Below are 18,984 nucleotides of genomic sequence, written 5' to 3'. Positions count from 1 at the left end.
TCCCCCTTCTGTGCATGCTGTCATAAAGTCATAAAGGCACATGTGAGCTCCCTAACTCCGGTTTTCTACACTTAAGTTGTGCAGAGGGCTCTGTGTTGTCCTGGAGTTGCACGGGATGAAATCCCGTCTCTATTAAAGGAAATGGCAGGATCCCTGGTGGCTGGTGTTTTACCCCAGAGTTCTCTAGAGGCCTCAGGCTCACTTAGGTCATGCCCACACAATATCCAGGGTCTTCAGACAATTAAGATCTATGGACTTGTTGCTCCAACATTTCCTCCTTTACAGAATGGTAGGGGTTGGAAGGGACCTCCGGAGATCCTCATCCTCTCATTTGCCTTTTCAAAATGTAATAAAGGAAAGCATCAAATACAGAACCGTGTCATCCTTGACCTCCGTATTAATTTTGGTTTTGCCCACAGGTCTTTTTCCAAGGCTGCAAACTGACCATCTCTCTGCACGATGTTCGAGAGTGGTAGCAAAGTGCCGGGAATTGCCAAGCTAACACTGAAACTATTCCTGCAGGAATGGGAGTTTGGTGCAGCACGTGGACATGACTTCCTAGAGTTGCTAGTACTTCTTTTTGAACTACTCCAAGAAAACCTGAGCTATAGTGCATACTTACGCACCCGTGTCTGGAGGCTTTTGCTGGGTTTTGGCTTTGTATTCTTTTAACATAAACTTCTGTTTGCCTAGAAGTACGGGGAAGAGTCACTAATTCTGGCAGAGCAGCATGCTTGTGTTTATTCTGAATTGCGTATTCCCACCGAGTCAGTCGGGAGGAGATGTCTTTTGGAAAAGAACGTATTTGCGCAGCCTCAGACACCCAGCTGGAGAGGCAGACGTGGTCACCCTGATGCGCAGGGACTCCGCCGGCTCTTCACGCCATTCTGGGCCATCAGATTTGAAGCTTGGCTTAAGTAAGCCCTGAGGTTTCTCCCGCGACCGCGGTATTCCCAAAGGCGCCTGTGACGCACCGGCACGCACTTCCGCAGTCGCCGCTTACGCAGCAGGGCCGTGCCGCCAGGGGGCAGGAGACACCGCCAAGTGCCGGGTCCTGCGCTTGGGGCACAACAACCCCGCGCAACGCTACGGGCTTGGGGATGAGTGGCTGGAAAGCTGCTTGGCAGAGAGGGACCTGGGGGGTACTGGGTGACAGCCGGCTGCATATGAGCTAGCAGTGTGCCCAGGTGGCCAAGAGGGCCCATGGCATCCTGGCTTGTATCAGGACCAGTGTGGCCTGCAGGAGCAGGGAAGTGATCGTGCCCCTGTACTCAGCACTGGTGAGGCCGTACCTCAAATACTGTGTGCAGTTTTGGGCCCCTCACTACAGGAAACATGGTGCGTTGCTGGAACATGTCCAGAGGAGAGCAACAAAGCTGGTGAGGGGTCTGGAGCACAAGTCTTATGAGGAGCGGCTGAGGGAACTGGGGTTGTTCAGCCTGGAGAAGAGAAGGCTGAGGGGAGACCTTATCTCCCTCTACAACTGCCTGACAGGAGGCTGTAGCCAGGTGGGGATTGGTCTCTTCTCCCTGGTAACGGGCGATAGGACGAGGGGAAATGGCCTCAAGTTATGCCAGGGGAGGCTTAGGCTACACATTAGGAACAATTTCTTCACCGAAAGGGCTGTCAAGCATTGGAACGGGCTGCCCAGGGAAGTGGTCGAGTCCCCATGCCTGGAGGTATTTAAAAGACGGGTAGACAAGGCACTTAGGGACATGGTTTAGTGGTGGAATGGCAGTGTTAGGTTAATGGTTGGACTTGATGATCTTAAAGGTCTTTTCCAACTTGAACGATTCTATAATTCTAAAAGCTGGGGGTGTGGCCCTGGGACAGGGCAGAGGCATCCCACAAAAATCCCCTCAGGGGCCCGTGGCAGCCCAGACCCTCAGCCTGGCACCAACTGGCCTCCAGAGCAGCTTGGCCAGGCTCAGCAGGGCCCTTCCATGGGCAAGAAGTCAGCGTCCTTATTCCTGCTACTGTAGCAGTGAGATGCTCAGGTGCTTAACCCACCCCCCCACATTCTCCCAAACCTGAAGTGGGATTCCTCTGGCTCAGCTATTGCAGACTGACGCTGAAGTGAGGAGAAACATCTGGTTGTCTCCCTGCCGGCGATGGAGGTTACCCAGCCTGGGGGGTTAGCTCCTGTCCACGCACCACACCACAGGCGTGCATAAGGTTGAGCCTTTGTGCCTTCTGGTGGGCCTTTGGCACCGCCTTCCAACTTGAGCTTACTGAGGGGGCCAGAAGCTGCTGTCCTGCTGCCCGTTCTTAGGACTGAGATTTTGTATATATATATTTTACTCAATATTTTTGAGGAAACAGTCAAGCCTGGAGGGAGGTTTTAATTCACTTATCTGGAGGAAAAGTTATGTGGCTTGACAGATTGACAGTGGCTTTCCTTTCCAGCAATATTAGTGTTTCCTTGCATTAATCTGTGTTGCCTGTCTTGGTTCCTCCTTCCCCTCTGTAAAGCCATGCGCATCTCAAACCTGCCCACACAGCACTGTAGGAGATTGTCACATTTTTCAGCACAGGCAGCTCTTGTAAAATGATGTCTTGGTTCCCAGCAGCGGCATCAGGAGCTTTCGGGCTAAATTTAATCTCCATGTGCACAGCCAGAAGCAGACAGGGTACATTTCAATGCACAGCTCCACGTTAAAGACCCTGTTTAGCTTTTATAAATGACTCACCCAATAGCTCAGTCCACCGAGGCCTGATTTCTAAGAGACAGTCTGGTCTTTAAGTACACGCTCAAATGAGGCATCGCAACACCAAATTAGCAGCACATGTGGACATGACACTGCATCCACGCAGCATGCATGAACGTCAATACTCTGAGTCATTATTTTCAGAGGTGAATCGGGGGTGCTGTTTCTTACGCAATCTCTCCCAAGCCTTGTTACAGCAGGAGCTGCCTCCGTGTTCCTCCCCGGCATTGACCCATTTTATTCTATTATTATGAAAAGCAATAGTTATAAATAGTTACAATGCTGAGCCCTCTCTCCCACAGCACCGGACAGATAGGAGAAATTTCCATCTATTTGTCCTGCTGCAAAAGGCTCACCATCTTCAAATCAGCTTGATCACACTTACAGGGTTAGCCTCCCCTTCCAGAAACAGTACCATACCTCTGATTTTAACAGCAGACCTTGAACACCTTGCTGTGATAGACAGAGCTGAGTGGAGCAATATGAGAGTGGATTTTGCAGAAGATAGTGTTGTTACATGCCTAAAAAAATGGGCGAAAAAGTAATTTTAGAAATAGACACGCAGCGTTAACAACCGTGCATGACCAAGTGTTTGGGAGCAGTAGGAGAGGACTGGGAGATGGAGGAGGGAGAACGGGAAAACACTGTGCTTGGAGGGAGAAGTTTCCATTTTGGCAAGGGTGCTGCAGGGAAGTGTTGCTTCAGCTCATGAAGTGTGACAGTATCTACCCGTCTCTCTGAAGTGTTGGTGAGCGTGTTCTGCAAGTACTTTTGTGCTTCAAAGTAGTAAACACTGAGATGGAAGCATCAGATTCCTGTAGAAGAGTGGAGATGAGGGATTTAGTTTAAACACTGTGACCGATAACAAGTAAGCACTGAAGATACGTGCTTACACAGAAAGAGGAATGGTAGGCAGGGGAAAAATATCCTCATCTTTTTGCTCCTCTCTTTCTAGTTTACACATCATACAGTAGATAGCAATTAAATTGAAATATAACCTGTGGTATAGTGTGATCAGTTGGAAAAGTGAGACCACGAGAGACTTCAATTGATCACACAATAACAGATGGGGTAATAAAACCTGGGACAATAAGGAATATTTGCGGAACAAATGAAAGATCAACTTCCCTTCTGTTGCAGAAGCAAGAAAATAGGCAAGTGTTAAAGAACAATCTAAAAGGCAAATTGATGAGGGAAAGAACATATGGCAAAGATGGAAACTGTTAAATACACACAGAGGAAAATGTATGTTTTTAAACCATCTTTACAGCACGCCTGTTTCTAGCCTTTGCATGCTTTTTTTTGCTGCCATTTGTGAAGAAATAATTCCTTGGATCTCTGTAGTACAAAGCACAAAAGAACTAGGTCAGAAATATAGGTTCAGCAAAAGTTTAATGAAAAGCACAATAGGCAGAGGAAGGAGAAAATGAGGCTTTATCACAGGTTGTCTGAACAAAAATGCTATCAAATTTTTTTTTCCCAACACATATTATTGTAAAGGAGATTACACCATGTTTAGAAAGTGAATGCAACTAGAAGTGGGATGGGAACCAGCTCTGTTTAGGCACTGGCGTTCCGCTTCTCAGCACAGTATCTGAACAGCAACATCCACTGGATTCCATCCTCCATTCTGCTAGGAGAAGAAGAAACACAATAACCACGGGAGCCATCGATAAACTGCTCAAATACTGGAATGTCTTGCAGCTACTCAGGGGCTGTCAGCACAGTCTGCTGCAGGGCCAGAGGAGCCTGGTGGGCAAGATGCAGTGCCCGTGCAGAGATCCAGCCTGCAAGGGCAGCTCCAGGCACAGCCAGAGCTCGCTCGCTCTCTGTGGGACATGCAAGGTCAAAAGTACAGTTGAACAGAACTGAGGTCAAACCCCTGGATTTAGAAGTAACACCTTTTTTTTCCTATATTTCTATGTTTGTTTTAAACAAGGAGTTATTTTCCTTTATGCTGCAGTCTGCATTTCTTATGGTGGTATGAAAAAGACAAAGATAAGAAAATGAAATTGAGAAGTCCCTATGTATCCCTACCTACAGCCCCATTTGAATACATCATAGCGAATCCTGTCATTCATGGTAATATGAGACCGCCAACATGGAGACAACAGCAACACTGATGCTTATCACCCGGGCTACGCTGCAGAGCAGTGTGAGCTGTATTCTCAGTGGAGCTTTTTCTGGGCTATGACTCACGCAGAGCCCTGCTTTTCTGCTCCTCTCCCACCTACTCTGACAAACAAGAGAGTCACAGGTAAATAAATAAATAACCAGCTATTATTATCAACCAGAATTCAATAAAGAAATTTAATAAAGATACTGCTACATCTCCCGCATGCAAGTACATCTGGATCCTTGTCACAAGCACTGATTTAGGATCTTGCCGACTAACTGAGTGACTCTACACAATTTGATTTAGTAGTAGTTTAGGGTTTATTTGTGGAAAATGGCAGGATTTGATTGTGATATTTTAATAGCACTCAGTCATGAGTCAATTTACAAAGCAGTTTAGTAAAACTAACCAGAACAGCAACTCAGTTAAAGATTCGAAGATGGTGAGGTTCACTCTATTACTGCACAGAAAAAGTACACAAAGGAAAAGTAAGTTACACTCGAGTTAGAATGATTCACAGAGAGATTGTGGATGCAGGGGCTAAGGAGGACCCTCCCGTTGAGTCATGAGGTTCAGAATAGACCCCCTTTGCTTTTTAGACTCCCTCTCAGAGAGGAGTCTAGGTGCGGCTGGGTCCAGTCTTAGTCTCAGACTTGGTCAACAGTTTATATCTAAAGGTTGTATATATATATATATATCACAGAATCACAGAATCGTAAGGGTTGGAAGGGACCTCAGGAGATCATCTAGTCCAACCCCCCTGCTAAAGCAGGCTCACCTAGAGCATGCTACACAGGACTTCATCCAAGCGGGCTTTGAATATCTCCAGAGAAGGAGACTCCACAACCTCCCTGGGCAGCCTGTTCCAGTGCTCTGCCACCCTCAGAGTGAAGAAGTTCTTCCTCATATTCAACTGAACCCTCTCGTTTTTCATTTTGCATCCATTGCCCCTAGTCCTGTTGCTGGACACCACTGCAAACAGACTGCTTCCGTCCTCTTGACTTCCGCCCTTAAGATATTTGTATGCGTTGATGAGATCCCCTCTCAGTCTTCTCTTCTTCAGGCTGAACAAGCCCAACTCTCTCAGCCTTTCCTCGTAGGGGAGATGCTCCAGTCATATATATATATATGTCTCTCTAGTAACAGTATAGGACTCACTTGATAATTAAATCATACATCTACAAATTACTTTAATGGGTTCACACGTGCATACAGACATATATTTATATATACATATATTTATATATATATAAAGATATACCTGTTAAAAATTCCCCTTGAGGTCATTGAAATAGTCACATCAAATGTCTTGGCATTTCTCAATGGGCAAGGGTTGAGCCTCAGAAAGAAAAGGGTTTCAGCCCAGGCTCCACTGTCAGTCTTTAGCAATGGACCTCTGATTTTAGCAAACTTTAAGAATTTGCAAGCTCTGAGAGGTGTCCCACTCAGAGGGAGATGCTGGTTGCAGCCTGCTGCAGTCCAGGAGAGCTCAAAGGTCCTCACTTAGGACCACTGTTTATAGGATCGTGAGATGATTGGCTTTAGTCATCAGCAAATTTCCAGTGTGGACCACAATCGGGTCATTAACCACCAGAATTCCAGTAACGATGGTACTGCACCACTTGGGCTACAGTTCAGATAAGGTATGTTCCAAGGCTATAAGGGGATAACTGATCCTGTTCTTGCTCTCTGCCTCAGCCATGTAGGAGTTTCTGGTACAGACAGTGTTACCTGATCATCCGACTCCTTACACCAAGGCCAAGATCTGACAGGAGTTTCTGAAATTGCAAAGTGGTACAGTAGAAAAGAGCAGGGGGGGGATGCACCACCACAATCCCAAATCCAGCATCACACTTGCAGAATGACCTGTGCCTTGCCCCCTCCCACTCTGAAGCCTCAGTTGAAGTCCTCCTGTTTCAGGCCACCTTCTCATTTACGGTCATTTACCTACAGAGGTAGGCCAGCAAAGAAGGGAGGTTTCTGAGGGCTGTTCAGCCAGGTGGAGAGGTCAGGAGGAAGAGATGAAAAGGCCAGAGGACACAAGCAGTAGGGTAATGCAGAAGCAAGTCTGCGCAGCAGGTGGGAGCTTGCTGACAGCAGCTCTGTCACCCTGTTTATGATCTTTCCAATGATGCAGATAGGGTTTGGGGTTTATTTGTAAGGATTTAACTTTTCTCTTTTTTAAGGATGGGCATGTCTGTGTGTCTCAGCACAGCTAAAGGTAACCAGATGGAAGTTACAGGAGCCAGAGTTTATCTGAGGTTGGTGGAGAGTACCCTTCACCCTACCCACAGTAGCAAAGCTGAGCCTGCAGAGATTTCAGAAGCTGAACTTTTACTTGGGGGGCCAGCACTCCTGTACCATCCAGTTAACTTTGAGAAAGTGAATTAACATAGGAGGCACTGGCACATCTGGAAGGGAGAGGATATGTGCTTTGTGAGCCTCCTTTGCCGACACCGTGTTTCATTTTTCTGACGGCTTAATGAAGGGGCAAATTCTTGACATAATTGTGAACTCCTGACTACCTGAAAGTAGGGATGGCCTTTATAAGGCTCACCAAAAAAAGGACCTCGGTGTCTGTTTCAGATAGCTAGGCACAACCAGAATGTAAACAGTAATAGTAAAAAGAGTGTTCACATACGCCACATCAGGATACAATCAGGATGCACAGCCCAATGACTTAATCTTCTGTGAAGATACTTTTATTGGGAGCCAATGAAAAAGATGCTATAACTTAATTCTTTTGGCTGAACTGGCATAAGCACCTCAAAACATAGCAACAGCTTTCCGGTTTCTTGAGTGTTAGGCCTTTGGTCTCATCTTTCCAGCGGTTTCCTCTCCTCCAGCAATTTTGTGTTACTTTCTTGGGGGGGGGAGGCGGGGCATGAGTATTTTTAGGTGTGTTAGTACTGCAACAGTGAAGCTCTTACCTCAGGCTGGTTTTATTTTGTGAACATTCGAAACATTTGGGATCAGATCACATACTGGCAAGCAGGACAATGGCATTGCCATAACGAGCTGGAGGCTAATTTATAGGCTTTGCAGATGTGAATGTATTAGCATGCAAATCATGAGCAGCTCCTGCCTATAAATAAAAGAACTTACCTTGCCAAGAGATGGCTGTCCCAAAAATATAATGAATATTGTAAATTATAGGCAGGTGTCAGATTTCAGCTTCCTTTGTATTCTTGTTTGTGCTTCTCTAAGGGAGAATTTAAAGATAAAATACAATGCATGGCATAGACAATTATAATCTTTGCTGCCCAGTGCTATTATTACCTTTTGCCAACTGCCACTCCTTCATTTGTTAGAAAAAGAGCTATTCAGACTTGTCAGCAGCTTTGAATAATACGTTACTAGATGGTAGTACTCTGAAAAGGAAGGATGAACTGTGCTTAGGGCACTGAACTGTGGCTTAGGAGAAATTTTCTGTTCACAGCTCTGCCTCAGAGGTCTCCCTCAGACTTTGTGTGTGGCAAATTGTTTAAGCAGTCCATTCTGACATTACTTTATCTAAGAAATCAGCAAAATTAAAGTTTTGGTTTACCTGTGTTTTCTGTTTAGCTAGTGTTTTGGGGTAAAGCCTGTCTTTATCTGTAGAGGGCTGTATATATTGGCACATGCTGGGCATTCCTGGCAGCAGAAATAACAGCAGAAATAGCTTCCAAAGGTACAACTTTAGGAGATACTTAGGAATTAGCTCAAATCCTACGGGAGCAAAAAACTTAAGGGTTTTTTTTTTTTTCTTTCTTTTGGAACTTGATGAGAAGAACTTAATGGGTCTGTACTTACTGATGTGGTTGGCTCTATCAAGCCATGAACGCATGCAGTGCTGATGTCTCTATGACTTTGCCAGCTTCCTGCCACCCCCTACTTCCAGGAAACACCTTTTAATGACAGAAGAGCAGAAGCAGAAAAATGAGGAATTCCTACAAGTTTCGCCAAAACATATTGCCTTGTAGAGGAGAGAATCCCAGAGTATCGCCTTCTTCCCCTAAGGGAGAAGCTCTACAGTGAGCTCACAGAGAACCGCAGAACCGTTAATTTTTGCTGCCCATAGAGCTACTCATTTCTTGCTAAAGTCATATTTTTTTGAGGTTCATTCCAGTGGAAGAATAATCCTCCTGAAAGTGAAACAGGCCTGCTGGAGAGAAGGCTCACTGACAGCTTTGCTTATTTTATGGACGTGTTACATCAAGCTAAGCCTTTGCCATCTGCTCTGCCCCCAATTGTAAATGGAAAAAAAAAAACCCAACCAAACAAAAAGAACAAATCACAAGAGCATCAAGGAGATAAAAGTGATTTAACTGCCTGTATATGCTCTGCCAACAATGCAGCTTGCTCTGAAGATGTTCTTCCTCATGATTCAGACACAAATCATGAGGAAAACAGTTCACACATGACACAGTAAATTTCCTGCTGTGCTGGACTTTTCCTGAAGCAAACCTGACTCCACAAGAGTGTTCAACTGTACTTATATGAAATTATGTGAGCTTTATGTAAAGACCATCCTTAAATATGTTTTATATTATTTGCAGCTCAGGCAGTAAGGCTCAATGGGGTGTGAATTATTTAAGGGATAATGCCCATGGTCGAGGAATGCGTGAGGCAATAAATGGCTTTGGCAGGTAACTGAATACCACAGCAAGGCTGTGAGATATCTGAGAAGCACAGAAGGCATTCATTGAAAATATGCGCCAGTGCCATGTTCAACAAGTTATACAAACACAAGTGTGAAGAGTGTGGTTTCCTGGCCATGTGAGAATTTGGGAAATTATGCAGCTAGTTTGCTAGAGAAAAAGTATCAGAAATCATTGAGGTGAATAGATTAATGGGACACGTAATTAGGAGGGGGAAAAAAGTGATGAGATTCAGCACACGCAGGTGTCAATAAAGATGCATCATCCGTGGGAAGCTTACATTTTGCATGCAGTGATAAATCCTCATATTGACATGCAGCTTGTTATATGGTATTCTTGCTGCACTGTTAAGCACCAAGACAAGAGACAAGAACCATCCATATAACATAACATAAATCATTGTAATGCCCATTTAAGGGTTTTCCCTTACAAAAGGAAATGATAATCTAATGTGTTGTATTCATCTGTGGAATGCAAATTCCTGTAGAACTGGATTCATTGTGAGCATAATGGAGAAAGATCATTAATGAAAATATTAACAAGCAGTCCGACTATTCCTTGAATTTCTCTTTAATTAAGTTAATAAAATTTCACTAGCATTCAGACATTTGCTTTTCTCTAGGATTGTGAAATTAGAGACTCTAAATTGTGGTGTATGTGTATACATGCTTCAGCATAAAAAACCACAGGCCTACCTCTTCTGCTGGTGCAACTCTACTGGACCATCTTCTGCAACTTTGAAGGACCTGTGTCAGCTCAGTCTTGCAGATGCCTACAGTGTCTAACCTCTGTTTACAGCAACAGCCTTTGAGAATGAAGGCAGAGAATACAGGAATTGCTGCTGCCCTCCTCAGAGGGTAGAGTGTATGCACAAACACTGAAGCATCCGGCAACTGCAAGAAATATGTGAGGTATGTTAACTTGTGTTCTCGGGAAGGATTATGGTAGCTACAGGACTTCCTTCCACTGCTGAAGTGCTCTTCTACACCATAAAGATAAGCTTAGTCTTGACGTGAGCAACTATTGGACTAATTTGTTCCTGAATGAAGAAATTATTCAAGTTAGACAGTTGGTATTTAAGAAGATAATGTTTTGCTCTTCCACACAGATCAGAAAAGGCAGTCAATTAAATGAACAATATTCTCATTACTAATGACATGTGACTGTGTGAAATAAATACTGTATCTGTAAAGCTGGCATTACAGGTGGGACTACCTTAAGGTTACCTGGCAACTGCCACAGTACAATTTCATTTCCACTCACTTTGCCAAATACTAACTGGGGCTGAAATCTTCTGTCTGGATGGGAGCAGGGATGATTGCTTTGCATTTTGATCAGATCAGTTTCATTATTACTAGACAAAAGAGAGAAGATAATGTTTTGCCAATGTTAATACAATCTGATAACCTTTCTTTGAGAAGATGTACTGTTCCTGTTTGTTGTCATGAAGAATTAAAACAAAATGTATGAGTGGCTTATGTACCAGGGTTATGCTTTTTGCTGCATTTTTGAAAACTTGTCCAAATCTCTCCAAATTTTAGAAAATTAGTCTACACGTGCTCAGTAAGGCCACTAGATTTTTATCAGCTAAAACCTCTGAAGAGTTTTTTAATAGTTAAATACTAATATTCTGCATTGTAAGGGACTAAACAAAAGCTTTCCTTATTTGTAAGCCTGCACACTTGTAGGTGGTCGCTAGCCTGTGATGTAGGAGCTGAGAGCAAGCAGGCTTGCTTATCTTGTGCCGTAATGGTGTCCGTGTAACTTAGTAGTGCCCAGCCTAGACATACATTGGTTACTCATGTCCTAAATGGAGAGTACTGCAGTAACACATAGCTCAGTCCAAGTTACTCTAACCTAATTCAGAACTGTCCCACATACAGAATATGTCATCTCACTCTAAAGATCTACAGAGGGATAGATCTCTCTTTTGAAAAATAAAAAAGACATAGACAGAAGGGCTGACTGAGGGGAGACACTGGCAAGGGACAAGGTAGGCTGATAGTTGTACAAGGCAAACCGTGACCGGCCTGGGAATAAGTGTGGGACAGAAGGGCAGCAAGAGAAGCTGAAAGCACCTGCAGAGAGGAGACCTGATGAAGCACAGAGGAGCTGGGGCAAAACTGGGCAGAGTGAACAAGGAGGCTGGGATTGTGAAGAGTCATGAAGCTGGATGAGCACCTACACTTTATCACGATGCACAAGCTACATCTCAATGTTCTTTTAATAATTGCGCTTTTGTGTGTGCATTCTAACTAAACATGAGAAGGTACCAATCAGAATAGCAAAGAGAGATGAAAAAGAAAAGAGGACAGAGTCATCACCTCTTATAAACTAGCTGTCAGGAAATCATAGCAATATTAATTCGAACATCTTCAATTCAAGCTAGACATCAAATATTGTACATGTCTGAACGTTCATTGGTGTTTAAATTTTACAGAGAAGAACTTCTGTGTTAAAATCTAATGTCTTTTTGTAAAATACGCCATATACACAAAATTATTCTGAGAAGTTAAGTACCTGAAAAGGCAAGTACCTTATCCTCCAATAAAAGAGCCATCTTCTTCAGTCCAGTGGTCTGGCTTCTTATTATTCCTATCTCCCTGTTCCTTACAGGCCCAGAAAAAAAAAATGGGCAAACCAGTGCAGCTACTGTGCAGCAATCCAAGCTCTTACAGATCAAAGGAGAGAGCGAGCACGCTGCAAAAGTAAAAGGTTATGGTAGAAAAGCCCCTCTCTTCTCATATCAGTTAAGTCTTGAAATCGGACAGTTCTGCTGGTTGCAATTGTGGCAATGTAAAGTGAGGGAAAAGAGTTGCATAGGTCCAGTCATGTACCCCTGAAATCAGTGAGGCTTACAGTAGTACTGAAAGCAAGGCTTCTGCTAGGTATGTTTACGATCAAGCCAATTAAATACATTCAGACTGTATCCCTATAAACAGTTGTTGTTCTTTAAAGGACCATAATTCTAATAATGTCCCAAACATTTTCATCTTTCTTTCTTTCTTTCTGCTTACCCTATAGTGTAGCGCAGATAGCAAGGAATCCAACCTAATAGAAACAGGTGAATCTGTAGCCTTGGTTATTGGATCCTTTTTTTCTCCCAAGGTTTTTCATTTGTAGACTGAGTATATTTGATCTGGATGCTACTGAAATCCAAACACAGAACTCTGCAATGCCATTCTTTGAAAACCCTTTTCAAAATACATGTTAGGAAACACTGTGTCTTTCTGCTAGATTTTCCATTTAATGTAAGAGCAATTTCCAAAAGCCTTAAAAAACATAGATTTGGGTAACAGTGCTCTCCCTCAAGCCTACAGGGCTGTGTGCTTGTGTGCCTATTGCTGTAGTAAGAGCATTTGTGTGGTTCAATATCCACTTGGCACTGGATTTTCAGATCATGACTTAGAGGCAATTACTGACTACTCTTAGCAAGATGGAAGCTGAATGCTATATTCCTTCTATCTCCAGAAAGTATATGCCAATAACAATCTGAGCATTGATTTCACATTGATTAATACCAGTACTCAATATGCAAGCTCATCGGTGAGCTTATAGCAAACTGCCGTCTTGAAGAACATCCCAAGAAAAACCTCCAAGCATGTGACTATACCACAGGTCTACTTACAGGTCCACTCCACTGTTAATTTGCAATTTAAGTGTCAAATCCAGGCACTCGGTCCTGTGCCCAGTCAGACAGTAGAGAGAGACGTAGAAGTAATTGACAGCCTCCTAATTCATGTTGAAAGTATTGAAGGTGCTCTACCCTTGAGATGATGAGAAGTAGTGTCTGCAGGGACAAGAGCATATGGGGAGTAACAGATCCTTACATCCTCTGGAAGCGCTTTTGGAGACCAGGGCTTACCTTCCTTGAAGTAAGTTCCTACTTACTATTGTGCAGAAAAAAGCATACTAAGTAGGAACCAGACTGTGTTCTGGAGCTAACTTGCACTCTTAATTCAGAACATTTTATCTTTTAAATCTTCTAAGTTGGTCTTTAAAGTTGGCAAAATAAGCACCATTGACCAAGAGTCAAACCACATCTCAGAGAGTACAGGGGCAGCACGGAGAAGAAAAGGGAGAAATTTTCTCATGTTTAGTCTTTATATGTGAATATTATATGAAAGCATAAAAATAAGGCTCTGACCTGAATTTTGCCACTATTGTATTGTAAAACTGACAACATTCCCCTGAAAACAGAGAATTCATTTCATATTGAACTATCTGTGGCAGAACAGAGTCCACAAATCAACACTATTAAATAAACTTCTATTTAACCTGTACCTTTGTGCTTCTCTTTACTTTGCACTATACTTAACAAATTTAGGGATCTGTCACAGGGGAACCATACATTAAAATTTGAAATAGTGGCATGAAAATCTATTTATCTATTTTTAAAAAAGCGTATTAGGTTGAAAACTTACACAATTTCAGCTTTTCTATGACTATTTCTAGTACCTCAACCTATTTATTTACATGCTTAACACCAAACACGGTATGCAATTTACAGTTCATTTCCTGGCTGCAGAGATGTAGTTAGGTCTTACCAACCTTTCTTGACTTTGCATCACAAGTGTCTGACAGTTGTAGATGCCATGATGTCCTTGTTTCTTCATAATGAGATATCTTTTTCTCAGTCAAAGGCCACAACAGATTTCAAAGCAGTTTATGGACCCAAATATGTGTAACACGTTTGTAACTTTGAGTGACCTACATTTCATACAGTCCATACAATACAAGTATATGGACCCAAATATGTGTAATGCATTTGTAACTTTGAGTGACCTACATTTTGTACAGTTCATACAATACAAGTTGTCAGTTCAGTCTTGTTCTAGACACAGAGTTTTGTTTTGCCCATTTTGCATATTGAAATACATGATGGCTAGATGGTACAATCCTGACTTTAGTATTCAAGCCTTTGAATGTACTGCTGTTACGCTTTTAAGACCTTTTTCCATAGATTAAGACTATGGGAATCGCCTGGATTACAGAGAGAAAGGTGGGACACAATGAGTCCTCTGAAGTTTAGCTGTCTGGCCAACTTAAAACTCTTGTGATATTAAGTTTAACTCCACAGTTACTTGTAATTTCCTTTCCCCTTGAAGCCTTGGTAACGTCTGGTAACGGGTGATAGGATGAGGGGAAATGGTCTGAAGTTACGCCAGGGCAGGTTTAGGTTGGACATTAGGAAAAATTTCTTCACAGAAAGGGTTGTCAGGCACTGGAATGGGCTGCCCAGGGAAGTGGTCGAGTCCCCATCCCTGGAGGTATTTAAAAGATGGGCAAATGAGGTGCTTAGGGACATGGTTTAGTGGTGGGATGGCAGTGTTAGGTTAACGGTTGCTCTTAGAGGTCTTTTCCAACCTAAATGATTCCATGATTCTATTCTATGATTCTTTTCAGTAGAGTCTGATGGAAGAAAGAGAGCTTTTATAGTTCAAATCTTCATGCTGCCTTTTCCCATGTATTCACTCTTCTTTCTAAACTCTCATATTTCAGGGTAGAACAGAACTTGAAATGGTACACAGAAGGGCAATCAGTATGACCAAAGATTATATATGAAGATTAAATAGAACAGTCCACTGTAGACTGGAATAAAAACAGCTGATGGAGGACATGCTCAATGCATAAGGCATTGTGAACGGTGGGGAAAACGTGAACAGGCAAAGCTTATGCAGCGTTTCTCATGGTACAAAAACCTAAGCAAAAGGACGCTAAAACTGTACGAAAGAAAATGTTTTCTTTTGGCTATGTGCAACTCAGCTGTGGAACTTGTTGCCGTAGGATGGCTGTGAAGGTCAAAAGCATAAAAAAATTCAAAAGGAATTAGATACATTCACAGAAGAAACATGTGTCAGGTATTACTGAATACATAAAGTGAATAAAACCAGTGTCTCAGGAAGTACCCTGTCTGCAAATTAATAGAAACTGGGAGAGTTAACCAGAGGAAGGGGCACTATACTCTTTCTACCCTTCCTCCAAGAATCCCCAACTAACTTTTGTCAGAAATAAGCTACTGGGTAAAAAGGACCTTGATCTGACCCAGAATAGCTGTTCTGCATTCCTGATACCCTCTTCAATTGCCTTTGCAATTCCGCAGGGAGATGAGAAGATTATGGTAGATTGAAGGCAGTTAAAGGGATTTTTGCTTTTCCTCTGCCTTTGCAGAACATATGTCTCAGCAGGGCCAGAGAGTCTTGTCTCTTGTTTCTATCCTGCCATGGATCTCAAGACTGTGCTTTTGCTTCAACCATTCTTTACAGAATAAACAATGTAAGGTTATGTTGAACAGACAGTCGTGAATATATGCTAGCTTTACTCACATCTCCCACTCCAGGGGCGGGTTCTCCCTAACTCTGTAATCCCTGCGCTGAGCAGCACCCGTTGTCATTGTGCTTTTCAGTGCTTTGCCTTTGTTCAGCAAGGTCATGCTGCGGAGGGTACAGAAAGCAGCACCTTCTCAGGAACAACTTCCCTGGGCACTCAGCTAGCCTCTGGAAACTTGCTGTGTCATCACGCAAACAATGACAGATGCCACCCTATCATCCATGACACGGTTACAGTCTAGACAACCAAAACTGAAAAACCCCGATGAGGGTCTTGCTTGTCCGAGTCTTGCTGCCCTCTGGGGCAGGGGAGGAAGGGTACCCTGCTCTGGGACCCGGTGTCCTGAAGGTGCTGGTGAGCCCATGTCCCAGCTACAGCCCCCTTCACTTCAAGTTTTTTGAGCAATTTGTCCTACATAAGGGGAGTCACATGTACAGAGAGCTTCTTGAGGAAAACTGAGCCCAAGCTTCTTTTGCAAGTCTGTTCACTCCAGTCTTGGGGTTGCTTCCGGGAAAAAGAGTAATTTTGAAAAATCTGGCTAAGGACCACTTTTGAATCACGGAGCCAGATATTTTTGGGCAATATGGGTATATGCTATGTGAAGAGATTTAGACTAGCACCACATTGCCTTCCTTGGCTACTAGAAAGAGCAGAGCCACAGTAGCATGGAGATCTCCAAATGCAAGCATATGCTGCTTCTTAACTCTGCTTACTAGCCTATACAGAGAATTGCATTAATACAACCCTCTTACTCTGGGTATCTTGAGTAGCTTGGCTTTGCTTACGCACTTCTTGGCTGCATTCAGAGCTGTGGACATATCCTGGGATATAACCTGCATTCACATAATGCAAAAGATCAGTAGCACTGCCAGGTGAGAGTCACAAAAGCACGCTGCATTACCTGCCAGTGCATCCTGCAGATACGTGCATGGGATCCTGACTTCCAATTGGACAAGGCTTGAGCTGTGCAGGGGATCATCAGAGCAGAGTCCCAGGTAGCCTCTACCACTGTTAAAAGGCTTCTGGCTTTCAGCAGCCGGGACATGGCAAGGAGGACGTACGAGCTGTAAGCATGACCACACAAAGCTTAGTTGTCTCTTCATGGTAGAAGATAGGAGGTTTCTTCGCCATCATCTCTGTACCTGGACTTCCAGATCTCGTGACATTCTAGGCCACTTGCCTTGAAGGGGAGACCAAAGATCATGAGTAAATGTGACCTCCTCCCTGTGCTAAGCACGTTCAGCGACTGACTTCCAGCAGGGCATGGTTACTGTGCGTTTTACGTGCTTACTATAGGACAGAGACAAGGACTGATGGAATCCTGTTCATTTGGAGATGGAGGGCCTCACATGAAAAGTGTCAGCAAGCTGACTCATGGCACTCTCACATACATTTGCTTGGGAAGATTCATCACAGCTTACTTGGTTTTTCATCTGTGTAATCTTATAGGCAGACCTGAAGATCCTGAACATGACTTTTGTTTCTCTCATTCTGCTGACGTAACTACTGGGAAAAAGTGTTTAGCAGCACAGAATCCATTTTGCTTGAAGACATTGGGCAGTGAGTGAAACACAGATAAATGCAAATCTTGATTCAGTGACATCAGCATCTATGAAAACACTGTAGCTCTGGTGAAGATTTCAGCTGCAAAGGACTTCCTGTAGGGACCACAGAGAAATTAGCTAGTGAGCTCATGATGCATATAACTAAAAAAATAGTCTAAAATTAAAAATTAATTCAGTTTCATCAGTGGCTTCCTGAAAATAAGCAATTAATTATTTACTGTGAATACATACACATTTATCTTCTAGTGTTCCACAGGTCCAAATGATCTCTGGTACATCGTTTCTGCATTAAAAATACCTCAAACACCATTACAGTCCTTTTTGTTGTTTTTCCCCCAGGAAAAAAAAAAAATCAAAGACTTGAAAAGACAGAAACTGCCCCCCGTGCTCATTTCCACTAAGCACATCACAGAATAAAGAGGAAGCACATAGGTGGGGAACAATTCATCATCACTTCAATGTGAGCCTTGACTTCCAGCATCATGGTTCAAGGACAACCCTGGCAACTATTACCAGTTTTTCATTCCAAGGAAGGTGGCAGAGCATGGCCAGAGATAAGAAACTTTGGGAAACTACTACCAGTTTCTTAGAGGTTGGTTTATGTCCTGGAATCTGAAGCTTAACAGTCTCTGTTACAGCTTTTTTTTTTTTTTTTTCAATCCTTAGTATTGTAGCTCTAAGCATTCCCTATCCATCTCCAGACCTTTCTGGCATCATTCTAAATCCTTTTCATCAGACACGAGTTTTACACTTTGGCCTTAAAATGCAACTATGGATTATTCATTCATTATACTTCCGAGCACAAGCAGGATCAGCCCTTGTAAGTATTTGGATAAGGGACAGCCTTTGAAAGCCCAATATCCTATGGGAAATGCTATGGCTGATTCACTAGGTGCCAATATTCTGTCTGGTAATTCACAATTGGTACTCTTCCAATTAGCAGTCGGAGACATAACCGCTAATACTGCCAGCTGCTACCTGAACTGCCTTTCTTATCTGTTGTCTTTTTCTTTTCCTAGTCTGTTTGTCCTCTTGTATCTTTGGAGAGAGATTCTGCAACAAGACAGTGGCATTAAAACACTCAACGTTAACTGATGCAGTTGCAAAAAGGGCAGGTAGCATATCCTAGAGATAAGGCAGGGCAACAACAAACTGAAGAAGGCAGGAGTTTTGCTGGGTAGAAAGCATTCTTGCGGGGCACGAGGAGGGAGGTCTGAGCTTGAGAGTGGCTGTTCTCTCTCCCAGGGGCTGGCTTGTTGGGGGGACACAGGGGTGCATGTGCTTTTGAAGGCACAGGTGAGTAGGTTGAGTTGTGAGCTTCTGCACCTGCCAGCTGGGGAGATGGGCACAGATCCTGCAGGGCTCAGCGTCATTTGTTTGACCCCGCTGATTTCAGAGGATGGGCGGCCCCTGCACACACGCTGGTGTGCAGGCCCGGCTCCCTGCGTCGGTGGCCTGTGGCTCCGCAGAACGCTGCTGGGCAGAGGGGCTGCCTTGCGGCAGGGCTGCAGGGAGAGGAGCGCCGGGCTGGCGAACAGGTACCCAGCCCTGCAGGCTCAGCAGCGCGGCGGGGGGGAGGCCGGACGGGCCCCGGAGCAGGGCCCCCCCCCCGCCCCCGCCAAGCC

At 43.8% G+C, this 18,984-nt stretch overlaps 1 protein-coding gene across 1 annotated transcript in view; it reads left to right on the top strand.

The window, feature by feature from the left end:
- Positions 1-18,984, top strand: part of ARFGEF3 (ARFGEF family member 3) — a 112,120-nt gene that overhangs the window by 4,447 nt on the left and 88,689 nt on the right. The window lies entirely within an intron of this gene.

This window comes from Egretta garzetta, unplaced genomic scaffold (genome assembly GCF_000687185.1).
Source record: "Egretta garzetta isolate BGI_Z169 unplaced genomic scaffold, ASM68718v1 scaffold397, whole genome shotgun sequence".
Taxonomy (NCBI): Eukaryota; Metazoa; Chordata; class Aves; order Pelecaniformes; family Ardeidae; genus Egretta; species Egretta garzetta.
This window is presented reverse-complemented; position numbering and strand designations above follow the sequence as displayed.